This window comes from Myotis daubentonii, chromosome 10 (assembly GCF_963259705.1).
Source record: "Myotis daubentonii chromosome 10, mMyoDau2.1, whole genome shotgun sequence".
In the NCBI taxonomy this organism is placed as follows: Eukaryota; Metazoa; Chordata; class Mammalia; order Chiroptera; family Vespertilionidae; genus Myotis; species Myotis daubentonii.
Window position 1 is genome coordinate 38,463,906 of NC_081849.1, and position 15,240 is coordinate 38,479,145.

Genomic DNA, 15,240 nt, shown 5'->3' on the forward strand with positions numbered 1-15,240 from the left:
CGCGCCCGAGGGGCGGGGGCGCGGGGTCGAGCCCGCCCACCCGCGCCCGCACGCCCCTCTCCCGCCTGCTGTCAGGCTCCAGTGTCACTGCCCCATCCTCACGCCGAGCTCCCCCGAGACACAGTCCGTCCTTTGTCTGAGTGCTCACTCGGCGGCGAGGTCCCACCAACTTGTGTTTGTCCCGTCCCACCCAGCGCTCCACACAAAGGAGACTTGGGATCCGGCAGCCAGCCCGCCCCGGACACCCGAGCGCCCCGGCCGGGGCCCGCTCCTCCGAGGGGGGGGACGGGCACGCGACAGGACCCCTCCGTGCGGCGCACGCCCCTGCCTCTGCCTCGGGTCTCCGGGGTCTGGTACTGTCCGCCCGCGGGTGGCGCGGACCAGCCCGGACTCACGGCCCCCTTCAGGAGGGGTGTCCCCTCACCCCGCCTGCAAAAGCGGCGACCCGGCAGAGCCCGCTGAGGGAGATACCCGGGCAGGCAAAGCGGAGGAAGGAGGGTCCCGGCGCCACCGCCGCCGCCGCCCCGCGCCCGGCTCCATAGCCCCGCCGGCCGGGTGGCCGCCCGACTGCGGCGCGTTACCTGCGCCCCAGCCCGCGCCGCTCCCGCGCGCTGCTCCCGCGCACTGCCACTGCCGCCCGGGTTTCGCCTTCTGTGTCCCAGTGGGTGTCGGACGCTCCCGGACCGAGCGCCAAACCCGACAGCCCAATCGCTATCGCTTTTATTTGGCCCCCCCGTCCAACCAAGCGCCGCCCCGATTGGCGGGACGCGAGCGGGCTCCCATCCAATCACAGGGCCCGCCGGGCGCCGAGGACCCGAGCCAGCCCCTCACAGAGGCGCCCGCGGGACTCTGCTGGGCCGGGCTGGGGGCGCGCGCGATGGTGCGCGCGCGTGTGGGAGCCGGGGGACGCGGCCCACCAGTGGAAGCGCCGCTCGACTCTTTGTTCTTTTGCTGAAGGTTCGGCGCCTCTCGGGAAGGGAACTAGAAGCTGTGGAGCCCGAAGTGCCGGCCGCGGGCGGGAGGCGGGCAGGATGTGGTGGCGGGAACCGGCCGGAGGGCGGGACGGCGCGCTGGCGGCGCTTGGCGGGAACCGCCGCGTCGGAGTTCCCGGGCCGGAGGGGCGGGGCGGGGCCGAACGCCAAGTTTGAACCAGTTCAAAACTCGGGTAGTAACGGTTTCAACTGCCGCGCTCTTTTCCCCGCGAGCGGAGCCGAGGCTGGGCCGGCTGGCGGACGCGCAGGGACACGGAGGCCGGCGGGACGCTCTGGGACTCCCGCTGGTCCTGGGCGAGAAGCTGCGACCCTCCCGCGCTCCGGCGGAGCCCACGCGCCTCTGCCCGAGCCGGGCGCCCCACCCGGTACTTTTGTGGCTGTGCCCCTTCGGCGGGTCCCGGACCCCCCTCCCACCCCCGGCCCGCTGGTCGAGCCGCCGTGCCCATCGCCTCGGAAACCTGGGCGAGGGCGACATTACAGTTCGTTGAATTCCCTCGCTCAGAACGCCTTGTTCGTATCCGGCCAGTGTTCGTTCACAAGCACGTGTCCGCGGTGGGAATCAAACATGCAGAGTGAGTGTGGCTCGCGGGCCTCACGCTGACGCCCCTGGAAAGTGTTAAGATGATTGCAACAGTTTTCAATTATTTAGAAGTGACATTGGGTAAACCTGGCTCAGCCCAGAAGAATTACTATTCTGCTTAGGAGACCATCTCCCCTTTTGCTTAATCTGGCCATGAGGTTAAAGTTATTCCGAATTTATTTTTAATAGGTTGCAGCTACAGGGCAAAATAATCACCCATATAAACTGGGATCCCATAGTGAGAGTTTAGGCTGGGGCGGGGGGGGGGGGCGGGGGGGAGGAGGGGAATGGTGAACGATGAACTGTTACATTAAAAGCCTACAGAAACAGGGATTTTTTATATTTTTAATTACATTTCCAAATGATTTACTAAGCTGTAATCCACTCGATTTAGCCCATAATTGTCCCACCTTTACTAAATCACCATTCTATTCTACACATACATTCCAAACAAATGTTGGAAGTATATGTGGAGGGAAGTCAAAAGATAGACTAAAAACAATCATGTGCACAATTATGAGTGAATGATAAGAAGAATGCAAAAGTAGGTTATGCGTCTGAGATTTGGCAATAAAATAATGAAACAATTCCATCTGCCATGCAACTAACAGTCACTAATGCATTCATATTCCGTAGTGAAAGTTCCCACCTACACCAGTAATTGACACTTAATTTTTTAATCAGCAATTTAGACCTAGAAAGTTAACTGCTTATCCTTAAATTGCTTTTCAAATTGCTAATTTTATGTGTTCCTTGTATTAAATATTAAAACAGTGTGGGCATCTTTTCAAAGAAAAATCAAGGAAATTAGAAATTATCAGAACACAATTCAAAGCAATATATAAACAAATCCAGCATAGGGTAAAACATCACAAACTGCTAAAGCACTTAGAATCAAGGAATGATGTTGATCAAGATGTTCCCAAAAACAATTCTCGGAAAAGGAAATTTTAGCTAGACCCAGAAGAAGGCATAAGATCAACATTAAGGGAGCAAGGAGGGCACTTGAGATGGGAATGAACATCTATGAGAGCAGTTGTACAAAACATCACTGAAGCTAAAAGTTCCAATAGGGAAAGGGTGAAGGAGTAGATTAGAGAACTAAGTAGGGCTATATTAAATATTTATAACGTACATATTTAAGTTAATGTCATATGAAGGCTGAGCAGCAGGAAGTAGGAATACCACTGGATCACAGAATTGTCTTAAATTTGATGGTAACATTTAAGCAAACTGGACATTTATCAGTTATGAAAGGACTTCATTATACATGGAGGGCATATGATATCTTGAGCTCTGTTTTGTATATTGACAAAGGAGAGGGGAGGGAGGACAGTTGACCCTTGAACAATGTGGGGGTTAGGGGCACCAACACTCCCCCTGCCCTCCCTCCACACCACACACACACACACAAACCCTGCAGTTGAAATCCACATTGTAGAAGAAAAAGGGGCCATATACGAAACCTAACAAACTGCATGCAGACCTTACAAACTCAAGAGACCTAAAATAACCATGTAGGATGGTCTGAAATTAAAACTTCCTAACGAAAAGCGAGTCATGATGGGTAGTCATGCCCTAAGCAGTATCTTCTCTGACCAAGGTCAATCTTTAACTGAGCTTGTCTATTTTTACATCTATGATAATATACCTTTGGAATGTCAGAGAAATTCCCTTTTTCTAGACCCCTAAGGGCACAACCTCCCGCTAGAACAAGAGACCACAGAAACCCTCATTATTATCTTGTTCTCCTACATACCATCGCTATGTGCTGTAAATATTAATTGGTAATTATCTTATACCTGCCTATGTAAAAGAAGTATATCTATCTGTTTTACTTTTTATCCAATCTCAGAGATATCCCCACTTTGCTTTCTCCCACCTCCCTAATCTATCACCAGTGGATTTCATGGAATCCCTTATGTCTTCCTCTTTGATTTTTATGTATAAAGTAAGTGGTAACACAGCCATTTTCTGGAGCATTTTCTCAGTCTGTTAAGATTTTGCTTCCTGGCAATTGACATCAGTTTGGCTCAATAAACTCATAAAATTCTTATAGGTTTAGCCCAGGCTAGGTGGCTCAGATGGTTGGAGTGTTGTCCCATACACCAAAAGGTTTCAGGTTTGATTCCCAGTCAGGACACATACCTAGGTTGCAGGTTTGTTCCCCCGTTGGGGTATCAAGGTACATTCGGGAGGCAACCGATCAATGTTTCTCTCTAAAAATTAAAAACATATCCTCAGAAGAGGATTTAAAAAAAATTCTCTACAGGTTTGGACATTTCTTACATTAACAACATATACTAGTAACTTTTGACTCCCCAAAAACTTAATCACTAAAACAGATCTAGAGACAGAGAAACATCGATCAGACCGTCAAACCTCAGAGGGAAGGTAGGGGAGGGTGGGGTTAAGGGGGAGAGATCAACCAAAGGACTTGTATACGTACATATAGGCCTAACCAATGGACACAGACACCAGGGGGGTGAGGGAATGATTAAGGGGGTTAGGGGAGTAATGTGGGGATAAGGACACGTATGTAATAACTTAATAAAGAGATTTTAAGATAAAATAAAAGTTTAAAAAAAAAAACTTGATCACTAATAGCCTACTGTTGACTGGAAGCCTTACTGATAACCTAAATAATGGGCTGACATATTTGTATGTTATATGTATTATATACTGTGTTCCTACAATAAAATAAGCTAGAGAAAAGAAAATGTTATAAGGGAATCATAAGGTTCATCTGTGAATATTTTTCTAATTGTTGCATGCTTCCAAAATAATTTTCACTATATTCATTAAAAAAAAAACATAAGTGTACCCATGCAATTCAAACCCTTGTTTGAGAGTCAACTGTATTTCGTTTTCCACACTAAGAGAATTCATTTGAAAATTTCCATGCAGGGACGGCAAGGTAACATATATGTTTATGTGTGCACATATGTGCTCAAATGCTACTTATTATGGGGCCTAGATGAAGCAGAAAGCCAGGCTGAACACAAAGGTGGATGTGAACTGTGAGAGTCATTTCTGTGTAAAGATGCTCAAATTACAATTATGACAATACTGGTAGGTCATTCTGTCCTCTGTTATAGACAGATTCACTATTATGTGACAAAACCAAAAATGGAAAGTGATTATAGCTCTACCTTTTCACTGTCCTACCCCCAGGGTCTGGCACTGCTCACACACCATATGTCCCAGGGTTTTCCTGACCTAGGGGAACAGGAGAATGTCAAGTGCAAAGTTCAGGCTATCAGCATCACAGATCTTCTCTTTCAACCCAGTGAAAGGAACTTCTCATGTATTCATTTATTCTCACATTCAACAAGTATTTACGGAATAGTTACAAAGTGGAAAAGTGTTCTCAGAGCTAGGAATACAATGTGAGCAAAACAAAAATCCCTGCCTTGGTGGAGCTGACTTTTAGCAAAGAGAAACAGAGTAGGAGATAGTGATTTAAAAAACGGTGGGGAGAGACATAGCATAGAAAGAGAACTGCTGAGTGCAAATGCTATAATCAGGGACGGCCTCCCTAAGATAGTGACATTTGAAGGAAAGTTGTAGACGTTTTGAAAGAGGTGACAAAATTGTTCTAGAAACGAAGAATGGCAAGTGCCTGGGGCCCGACATGGGAGGCTGCCTGGTGTGTTCTAGAAACAGGAAGGAGATGAGGCCAAAGAGGTGAGGGGGCCCAGTGAGCCATTGTTAGGACTTCTCTTCAGTGAGAGGATTTCATGCTGAAAGATGATCTGATCGTTTATTGGTAAACAAGATCATTTTAGCTGCTGTGTTGAGAGGAGCCTGAAGTGGAGCAGGGGCCAAACCAGACGACAGTTACAAGTCTGCTGTCATCATCCAGATAGAAATCGCTGTGGTGGGAACCAAACTGGTAACAGTAGGGAAACGAAGCCAAGGAAAACCAGCGCTTCAGAGAGGCAAGAGTGATCGTTGCACGACGTGTGAACAGTCCAGCAAGATGTCTGAGACTTGACCCTTGGATTTAGCAACGTGAAGGTCACTGGTGACTTTATGAAGACAGTTTCAGTGGGCTGGTTAGAGTGGATTTCATAGTGAATTAGAAGATTGGAAATAGCAATTATAGACAACTCAAGGTTTTGCTAAAAAGGAAGAGAGAGAAAATATAGCTAGAAAAGTAAGTGGGATCAAAAGAAAGATTTAAGAGAAATAACTTACCATTTGACACATCCAGGGGAGATGGGAAAATCGATGATTCAGGAAAAAGAATATTGGTGAAGCAACATCCTTGAGTGTGTTAGAAGGGATAGACTTCACACCTTGAACAGGTGAAAGGAGATGGAGGATGTAGCCTTGCTGGGAGTGTGAACAGGACAGAAGGTAGAGTGTATGGATATAAATGCAGGTACATGGGCAGATTTGATAGACGTTTACATCTGATTGCAACTGACACCCATCAGTAATTACCTGACTGAGAATGTGCAGTGTCTGAATGAGTGTAGTTTGTTAGGGTGAAAAAAATATTTAGACCATTATATTATTAACTCCCCCTTCTTGGTCTTAAAAGAATTTCTCAGTCCTAACAGAGATGGAAAACTGATGGTTTTTGGTTTTAGGCATTTGGAGTATAAGAGCAAAAGTGAAGACTCTAAAAGTGTTGGAGGACACATGAAGAGCCATTACGATATAAAATTTGGGTAAGAAGTTTGAGCTCATCAAATTTACACTTGCAGTGATTAAGAAAACACAAATCAAAACCACAATGCGCCCAGCCTGTGTGGCTCAGTGATTGAGCATCAGCCTATGTACCAGGAGGTCACCAGTTCGAGTCCCAGTCAGGGCACATGCCTGGGTTGCAGGCTCCATCTCCGGTAGGAAGCATGCAGGAGGTAGCCGATGGATATTTTTCTCTCATTGGTGTTTCTATCTCTCCCTCTCCTTTCTCTCTAAAATCAATTTTTTTAAAGACCACTGCTGGGAGCTGGTCCATCCTTGCTGTTTCAAGGGACCTGGCATATATGGCATACTGTTCTTAATATGTTTGCTCACCTTCTTGGCACTATGTGTTTTAACCAAGGTCACCTCTCTGAGAAAGGTTGTTTCCCCAGGTAGAGATTTTCCCCTGAAGTTAGGGAGGGAATAAAACCCCTTAACTAAGTGCTAGGCGGGTAATTAATCATTTTAACGACGAACAATCATGCTTAAGCTACATAATCTTTACTCCCTGGAAAGGAGATAAGAAACACCCTAACCTTTGGAATAGAGATTGATAGGATTGGAATCAACTGGTATAAATACAGATGTAATAAGACAACAGAACCTAGACACAGAACCTAGACACAGAACCTACACAGAACGTAGAGACAGAAGAACTTCGCTGGAGAGAACATGGCAAAAGATCCTGGACAGAACCTAGACACAGAACCTAGAGACAGAACCTAGTGAGAGAACATGGCAAAAGATCCTGGACAGAAACTGGCCACAGAACCTAGAGACAGAACCTAGCGAGAGAACCTGGCTGAAGAACCTAGAGACAGAACCTGGCTACAGAACCTGGATAGAACATGGCAAGAGAACCTGACTAGACCCTGGTGACTGAACCTGGCTGGAGAACCTAGCAAGAGAACATGGACACAGAACTTGGCTGGAGAACCTACAGAACCTGGCAATAGAACCAAGCAAGAGAACCCAACCATGCTGATCAACTGAACGCTGCCTCTGTGTCATTCCTTCTTCGCCGACTCCGTCCACACCTTTGGGGACCCCTGGGCCTGCTGGGGTTGGACCCCAGCAGACCACAATTGGCTATAATAAAAAAGACAGTTACAAGTATTTGCAGGGATACAGACAAATTAAACCCTCAGGCATTGTGGGTGAAGGGTAAAATGGTGCAGCCAAGTGGACAATAGGCTGGCAGTCCTGCAAAGGGTTAAACGGAAAGTTACCCTATGAATCAGCAATTGCACTCCTAGGAATATACCCAAGAGAAATGAAAATATATATCCAGGCAAAAACTTGTACATGAACATTCAAAACAGTGTAGGGGCTCAGAAAGAACCACCCTGAGATGTGCCTTTGTAGTAGACATACTAAGTGTACCGGTTGTTAATGCGGATTTTTTTCAATAGATGGAGTTATACATATGTTTTTATATATTTGACTTGATATGTATGCTATTTTTTATTTTTTTTATTCAATTCGCTTTTTTTAAATATATTTTATTAATTTTTTACGGAGAGGAAGGGAGAGGGATAGAGAGTTAGAAACATCAATCAGCTGCTTCCTGCACACCCCCCATTGGGGATGTGCCTGCAACCAAGGACATGCCCTTGACCGGAATTGAACCTGGGACCCTTCAGTCCGCAGGCCGACACTCTCTATCTGCTGGGGTCCAACCCCAGCGGGTCCAGGGGTTCCCCAAAGGTGTGGACGGAGTCGGCGAAGAAGGAAGGACACGGAGACAGTGTTCAGTTGATCAGTAGCCTAGCCAGGATCTCCAGCCAGGATCTCCAGCCAAGTTCTGGTCTGGATCTCCAGAGAGGTTCTGCTGGTTATTGTCTTGTTACATCCGTATTTATACCAGTTGATTTTAATCCTGTCAATTTCTATTACAAAGGTTAGGGCGTTTCTTATCTCCATTCCAGGGAGTAAAGATTATGTAGCTTAAGCATGATTGTTTGTAGTGATTAACTACCCGCCTGGCACTTAGTTAAGGAGTTTCATCCCCTCCCTGACTTCAGGGAAAAATTCCTACCTGGGGAAACAACCTTTCTAGGAGAGGCATCCCCTCCCTGACTTCAGGGAAAAATTCCTACCTGGGGAAACAACCTTTCTCGGAGAGGTGACCTTGGTTAAAACACACAGCGCTAAGGGGAACAAACATATTAAGAACAGTATGCTATATACGCCAGGTCCCTTGAAACATATGCTGTGCAGATGTTTCTTTCCTGCAGCGACTGTGTCAAGCAGCAAGGATGGACCGGCTTCCAGCATCTATCCACTGAGCCAAACCGGTTAGGGCGATATGTATGCTATTTTGTTGTATTGACAACAAGCTTCAAAACTTCATATGTCAAATTTTCTGAAAGTGTTAACATCATAGATATTTTTACGCTTAAAAATGTTGAATTTCGCCCTAGCCGGTTTGGCTCAGTGGAAAGAGCGTCGGCCTGCAGACTCAAGAGTCCCAGGTTCGATTCTGGTCAAGGGCATGTACCTTGGTTGCGGGCACATCCCCAGTGGGGAGTGTGCAGGAGGCGGCTGATGGATGTTTCTCTCTCATTGATGTTTCTAACTCTCTATCCCTCTCCCTTCCTCTCTGTAAAAAATCAATAAAAAAAACATATTAAAAAAATGTTGAATTTCGCGCCAAAAAAAGCATTTGTGGGAAGTTTTAATTCATTGTTTTGAAGAAAAGTGCTGCTGAAAGTTATCGTATACTTTGGGAAACTTATGGTGAACATGCTCCGTCTCAAGATACTTGTGAACGCTGGTTTAAACGCTTTAAAAGTGATGATTTTGATGTGAAAGACAACGTCCAGGTCAATCGAAAACGTTTGAAGAACAACAATTACAAGCATTATTGGGTAAAGATGCATGTCAAACTCAAAAACAACTTGCAGAAAGATTAAACGTTGCTCAGCAAACAATTTCCAATTGTTTACAAGCAATGCGAAAGATCTTAAAGGAAGGAAAATGGGTGCCACATCAACTGAAAGGAAGACAAATGAAAAACCGCAAAGTCATCAATAAAATGTTGCTTCAAGGGCACGAAGGAAAGTCCTTTTTGCATCAAATTGTGAAGTATTAACCCACCTGCCGTATTCACTAGACCTTGCTCCTTCAGATTACCACTTGTTCCAATCGATGGCACACGCACTTTCTGAGCAGCACTTCAAAACGTATGAAGAAGTGGAAAATTGGGTCTCTGAATGGTCTGCCTCAAAACAAGAGAAGTTCTATTGGGACAGTATCCACAAATTACCTGAAAGATGGGGGAATGTGTAGCTAGCGATGGACATTAGTTTGAATAAAGCACTTCCGATGTTTCTCTTGAAATTACCGTGTTTTCTTTGATTACAAAATCCGCACTATTAACCAGTTAAAGATTGATCCGCATTATTTTTTTAAAATATTTGTATTGATTTCAGAGAGGAAGGAAGAGGGGAGAGAGATAGAAACATCAATGATGAGAGAGAATCATTGATGGGCTGCCTCCTGCACACCCCCCACTGGGGATCAAGCCTGCAACCTGGGCATGTGCCCTTGACCCGAATTGAACCTGGGACCCTCCAGTCCTCAGGCTGACGCTCTATCCACCAAGCCAAACCAGCTAGAGCTTGATCCGCATTATTAACCAGTATCTGCATTTTTAACCAGTTAAGGTTTGATCCACATTATTAAAACAAAAATTTTAAGATCACCACAAAAGGAAATACTACAAGCTTTTTAAATTACTGCACCTACAAGGATTAAGAAATGGGGAGGAAAAGAACAGAGATTCTGCTAAATACAAACAACAAACAGTACTCTTGGGGGGGGGCTTTTTATTTTTATTTTTATTTTCTTTATTGATTAAAGTATTACATATGTGTCCTTATCTCCCCTTTGACACCCCCCCCCCACTCATGCCCTCACCCCCCTGGTGTCTGTGTCCATTGGTTATGCTTATATGCATGCATACAAATCCTTTGGTTGATCTCTCCCCCTTACCCCCACCCTCCCCTCAAACAGTACTCTTTAGGCTGAAAATGCAAAGGTTGAGAAGTGAATCAAGAGTTCAAGTTCTCGCCGAAACCGGTTTGGCTCAGTGGATAGAGCTTTGGCCTGCGGACTGAAAGGTCCCAGGTTCGATTCCAGTCAAGGGCATGTACCTGGGTTGCAGGCACATCCCCAGTGGGAGATGTACAGGAGGCAGCTGATCGATGTTTCTCTCTCATCGATGTTTCTAACTCTCTATCTCCCTTCCTCTCTGTAAAAAATCAATAAAGTATATTTAAAAAAAAAAAAGAGTTCAAGTTCTCTGAAAACACATATGATAGGAATAAAGTGAATCCAGGTTTTCCCATTTTTTTTTTAAAATATATTTTATTGGTTTTTTACAGAGAGGAAGGGAGAGAGATAGAGAGTTAGAAACATCGATGAGAGAGAAACATCGATCAGCCGCCTCCTGCACATCTCCCACTGGGGACGTGCCCGCAACCCAGGTACATGCCCTTGACCGGAATCGAACCTGAGACCCTTCAGTCCGCAGGCCGACGCTCTATCCACTGAGCCAAACCGGTCTCAGCCAGGTTTTCCCATTAAATCCCACGATGTTTCAATTAAAAAGTACTGCTTACATTCTCTGCAATGTATATTGGAAACATTAAGAATTACTTATACAATGTATATTGGAAACATTAAGAATTACTTCATTTGATAAGTGACAAGCTTAAAAACTCATTACCTAAAAATACAGTATAATTAGACAAACATAAGAGTTTAAAATGCTTGCACAAATATTTAAAAGTCTGATTTATTCACTCAAATGACATTTAACACTTCCTCTCGTCTATGCCCTGCTTGTACCAGATCAGGATTATAGATGAGGGAGGGTGGGGAGGAACATAAAGATTCTCAATAAAGCAAGGAAGCCCTAGCCAGTTTGGCTCAGTGGATAGAGCATTGGCCTGTGGACTGAAAGGTCCCAGGTTAAATTCTGGTCAAGGGCACATGCCCGGGTTGCAGGCTTGATCCCCAGTAGGGGGTGTACAGGAGACAGCCAGTCATCATTCTCTGTCATCATTGATGTGTCTGTCTCCCTCTTCCTTCCTCTCTGAAATCTATAAAAAATATTTAAAAAAAAAATAAAATAAAGGGAAGCAAGGAAAGGAAGGACAAAAGGGATAGCCACTTCCCTGGGCCTCTTAGAGTCATCATTGTCTAGCATCTATCTCAAAATCAGTGTGTGTTAGCAAGGAACCTGAAGTCAGGAGGACCAGGCTCAGTGAAGTTTCTGACAGAGGAATTCTTTCTTTTTTTTAATAGTTTATTGATTTTTAGAGAGAAAGGAAGGGATAGGAAGAGAGAAACATCGCTGTGAGAGTGCAACATCAACTGGCTGCCTCCTGCACGCCCCCTACTGGGGATGGAGCCGTAAACCAGGCATATGCCCTTGGCCAGGAATCAAACCGGCAACCTTCTGGTACACTTGAGGAGAAGCCCAACCAGCTGAGCCACATGCACCAAGGTTGACAGAGGAATTCTTAAGTTATTGGATGGGGTGGGTGAGCGTTGAGATAAAAATCTCTGGAGAATAGGTCTTGCCAACAAGATCCTGAGCCTGATTTTTTCCCTGCAGTTCCTCGTGCAGGGTGGTGTCCTTAGTGGGTTTGAGCTGCTCAATTCTCTACCTACCTGTGACCTCCCACAACGTGAGTCAGGGGGCAGAGCACACACTCAGAGCCTGCCTCTTGGCCTTTGCTGGCACAGGACACCAGGCTGGAGGGACAAGTAAGGCAATTCCTCTGCCTTTTGCAACTGTCAACATGTCACTTTGCAATTCTTAGTGTTCTAGTGACTGTTGACGAAAGACATTTCCTACCATGAAAAGAAGAGCATGTTCTGATTCAATATTTTTAATATAAGAAACATTTCCAACTGCGGGAATTCATTCCTAACTTGAGGAGAAAATATTTTCCCACTGATGAAATTTATCAAACTGGTGTATAATCTTTTGGGAAGAAAAGCTGCAGCAGTGATAAAACTTCAGCTGGGGACCATATGTTTAAAAAGGCAGCCATTTTATTTTATTTTATTATTTATTTTTTTTTAAATATATTTTATTGATTTTTCACAGAGAGGAAGGGAGAGAGATAGAGTTAGAAACATCGATGAGAGAGAAACATCGATCAGCTGCCTCCTACACATCCCCCACCGGGAATGTGCCCGCAACCCAGGTACATGCCCCTGACCGGAATCGAACCCGGGACCTCTCAGTCCGCAGGCTGACGCTCTATCCACTGAGCAAAACCGGTTTCGGCAAGCCATTTTAAACTGAGGGCAATATATCAAGGATTGAGCTGACTGATCCTGCAATGTTCTCACACATCTCACCTGGGAACTTTTGCAAAAAAAATCACTAAGCTTAGAACATTGTACTTGATACTGATCTTGTAAATTACCTTTTTCCCCTTTCGTGTGTGTGTGTGTGTGAGTGTGTGTGTGTGTGTGTGTCTATGTTATTTTTTTGAATACAGTACTTTCATACAAACATTATCCTGGAGTAATCTTAACAGAATGATCAATTGCTCAACAGCTTATATCTTACAAATGCAAAAGAAAATAGTGTATAACAGTCAGGGCATCCTGACACAACCCTCTCAGTAAAAAGATATTCATTTTGCCCATAATTTTATTATTTTCATACTAGGCTAGGTTCTAGCAGAAAATCATGAGATTATTAAATTTTTTTTCTAAAGTGTTAAGTCAACCTTCAGACCATAATAATTATGTGTTTTAATAGAATTTTAATTTTTGTTGTTGATTTTAGAGAGAGGAGGGAAAGGAGAGGGATAGAAAGATAGAAACATCAATGAGAAAGAAATATCAATTGGCTGCCTCCTGCGCACCCCTTACTGGGGTTTGAGGCCACAACCCAAGCATGTGCCCTGACAGGGAATCGAACCAGTGACCTCTTGGCACATGGGTGAACCTTCCACCACTGAGTCACCCTGGCCTGGCTTTTAATAACATTTTAAAGAATACAGTCTAATGTTTATTCCAGATAACTGTTTTTATGTACCAAATGCCCAAACCAGCATTGTTTTGCAGTAAAAACAAACCAATTCTATTGTATCCAATGGACTTACAAAGTCTTTTTTTCCTGTAACATTTGTGTTTGAATATTAACATTCTTGTTTTTGTTTTTGTTAATCCTCCCCCAGTGATTTTTAGAGAGAGTGTACGGGAGGGGGAGAGACAGAGAAACAGTGATGTGAGAGAGACACATCAATCGGTTGCCTCCCGCATGTGCCCCAATCTGGGTCATGGAACCTGCAACCCAAGTATGTGCTCTTGACCAGACTCAAACCCACCACCTTTAGTCCGAGGGCGTACATCCTAACCACTGAGCCAAACTGGCTAAGGCAACATTCTTTTTTTTTTTTTTTTTAATATATTTTATTGATTTTTTTACAGAGAGGAAGGGAGAGAGATAGAGAGTTAGAAACATCGATGAGAGAGAAACATCGATCAGCTGCCTCCTGCACATCTCCCACTGGGGACATGCCCGCAACCCAGGTACATGCCCCCGACCGGAATCAAACCCGGGACCCTTCAGTCCGCAGGCCGACGCTCCATCCACTGAGCCAAACCGGTTTCAGCTAGGTCAACATTCTTAATTTTAATTAACTTTTTTTTTTTTCAGATTATAAAGGAAATGAAAATTGCCCTCAGCCCATCTTCCAAAGAAAACCATTTTGGTGCATTTGCTTTTGTCTTGAAAAGCAACTTTTTAATTTAATGTTAAAACATTTTTTTCATTATAAAAGGAATACATGCTCATTCAAGAAATTTGTCTGCCCTGACTGATGTAGCTAAGTTGTTAGAGCATCAGGCCAAGCATAGAAGGGTCTTGGGGTCGATTCTTGGTCAAGGGCACATACCTGAGTTGCAGTTCCATGGCCCAACAGGGGTGCATTTGGGAGGCAACCTATCTCTCTCTCCCTCCTTCCCTCCCTCCCTCCCTTCCATTCCCTCTAAAAGTTAATAGAAAAAATATTCTCAGGTGAGGATTAACAAAAACAAAAAAAGAAGTTTGTCAAATGCTCTTTTTTCTTTTTTATTCAATTTATTGGAGTGACATTGGTTAATAAAATTGTATGTTTCAGGTGTACAATTCTATGATACATCATCTGTATAAAGTATGCTCACCATCCCAGTTCAAGTCTCCTTCCACCACCATTTATACCCACTTTACCCTCCTCTACCTCCCCCCACCCTCTTTTCCTCCTGGTAATCACCATACTATTGTCTGTGTCTATGAAATTACTTTTTGGCTTAATCCCTTCACCTTTTTCACCTGCCCAACACCCCTCTCTTCTGCCAGCTGTCAATCTGTTCTATCTATGAGTCTGTTTCTATGTTTGTTTGTTAATTTTTTTTTATTAGATTCAACATATGAGTGAGATCTCTGACTGGCTGATTTCATTTAGCATAATGATTTCCAGGTCCATCCATACGGTCAAAAAGGATAGGCGTTCTTTCATTTCTATGCCGAGTAGTATTCTATTGTGTAAATATACCACAGCTTTTTTATCCACTCATCCACGGATGGACACTTGGGCTGCTTCCAAATCTTGGCTTTTAAATAACACTGCAGTGAACATAAGGATGCATATATTTTTCAAATTAGGGTTTCTGATTTATTTGGATATATTCTCAGAAGTGGGATCACTGAGTCAAAAGACTGTTAGTTCCATTTTTAATTTTTGAGGAAACTCCACACTGTTTTCCACAGTGGCTGCTCCAGTCTGCATTCCCACAATAGTGCACTAGGGTTCCCTTTGCTCCACATCCCCACCAGTATTTGTTGTTTGTTGATTTATTGTGTCACATGTTCTTAATAAACTTGTAGTTTTCAAAATACAAGTTAAAACGTAAGCGCCTGAGGAAACAAGACTATGCGTTGGGGTAATTGAGTAA

General features: G+C 44.4%; 1 protein-coding gene across 5 annotated transcripts in view; it reads right to left on the reverse strand.

Moving 5' to 3' along the window:
• Nucleotides 1–747, reverse strand: part of EZH2 (enhancer of zeste 2 polycomb repressive complex 2 subunit) — a 61,795-nt gene extending 61,048 nt beyond the window's left edge. For 3 of the 5 annotated variants that reach the window (XM_059712100.1, XM_059712096.1, XM_059712091.1), the window contains exon 1: nucleotides 582–747. The gene's annotated coding sequence lies outside the window, so the exon portion shown is untranslated. The remainder of the gene's footprint in view (nucleotides 1–581) is intronic. The other 2 variants (XM_059712093.1, XM_059712097.1) reach the window with 2 other exon arrangements.
• Nucleotides 748–15,240: the final 14,493 nt, after the last annotated feature.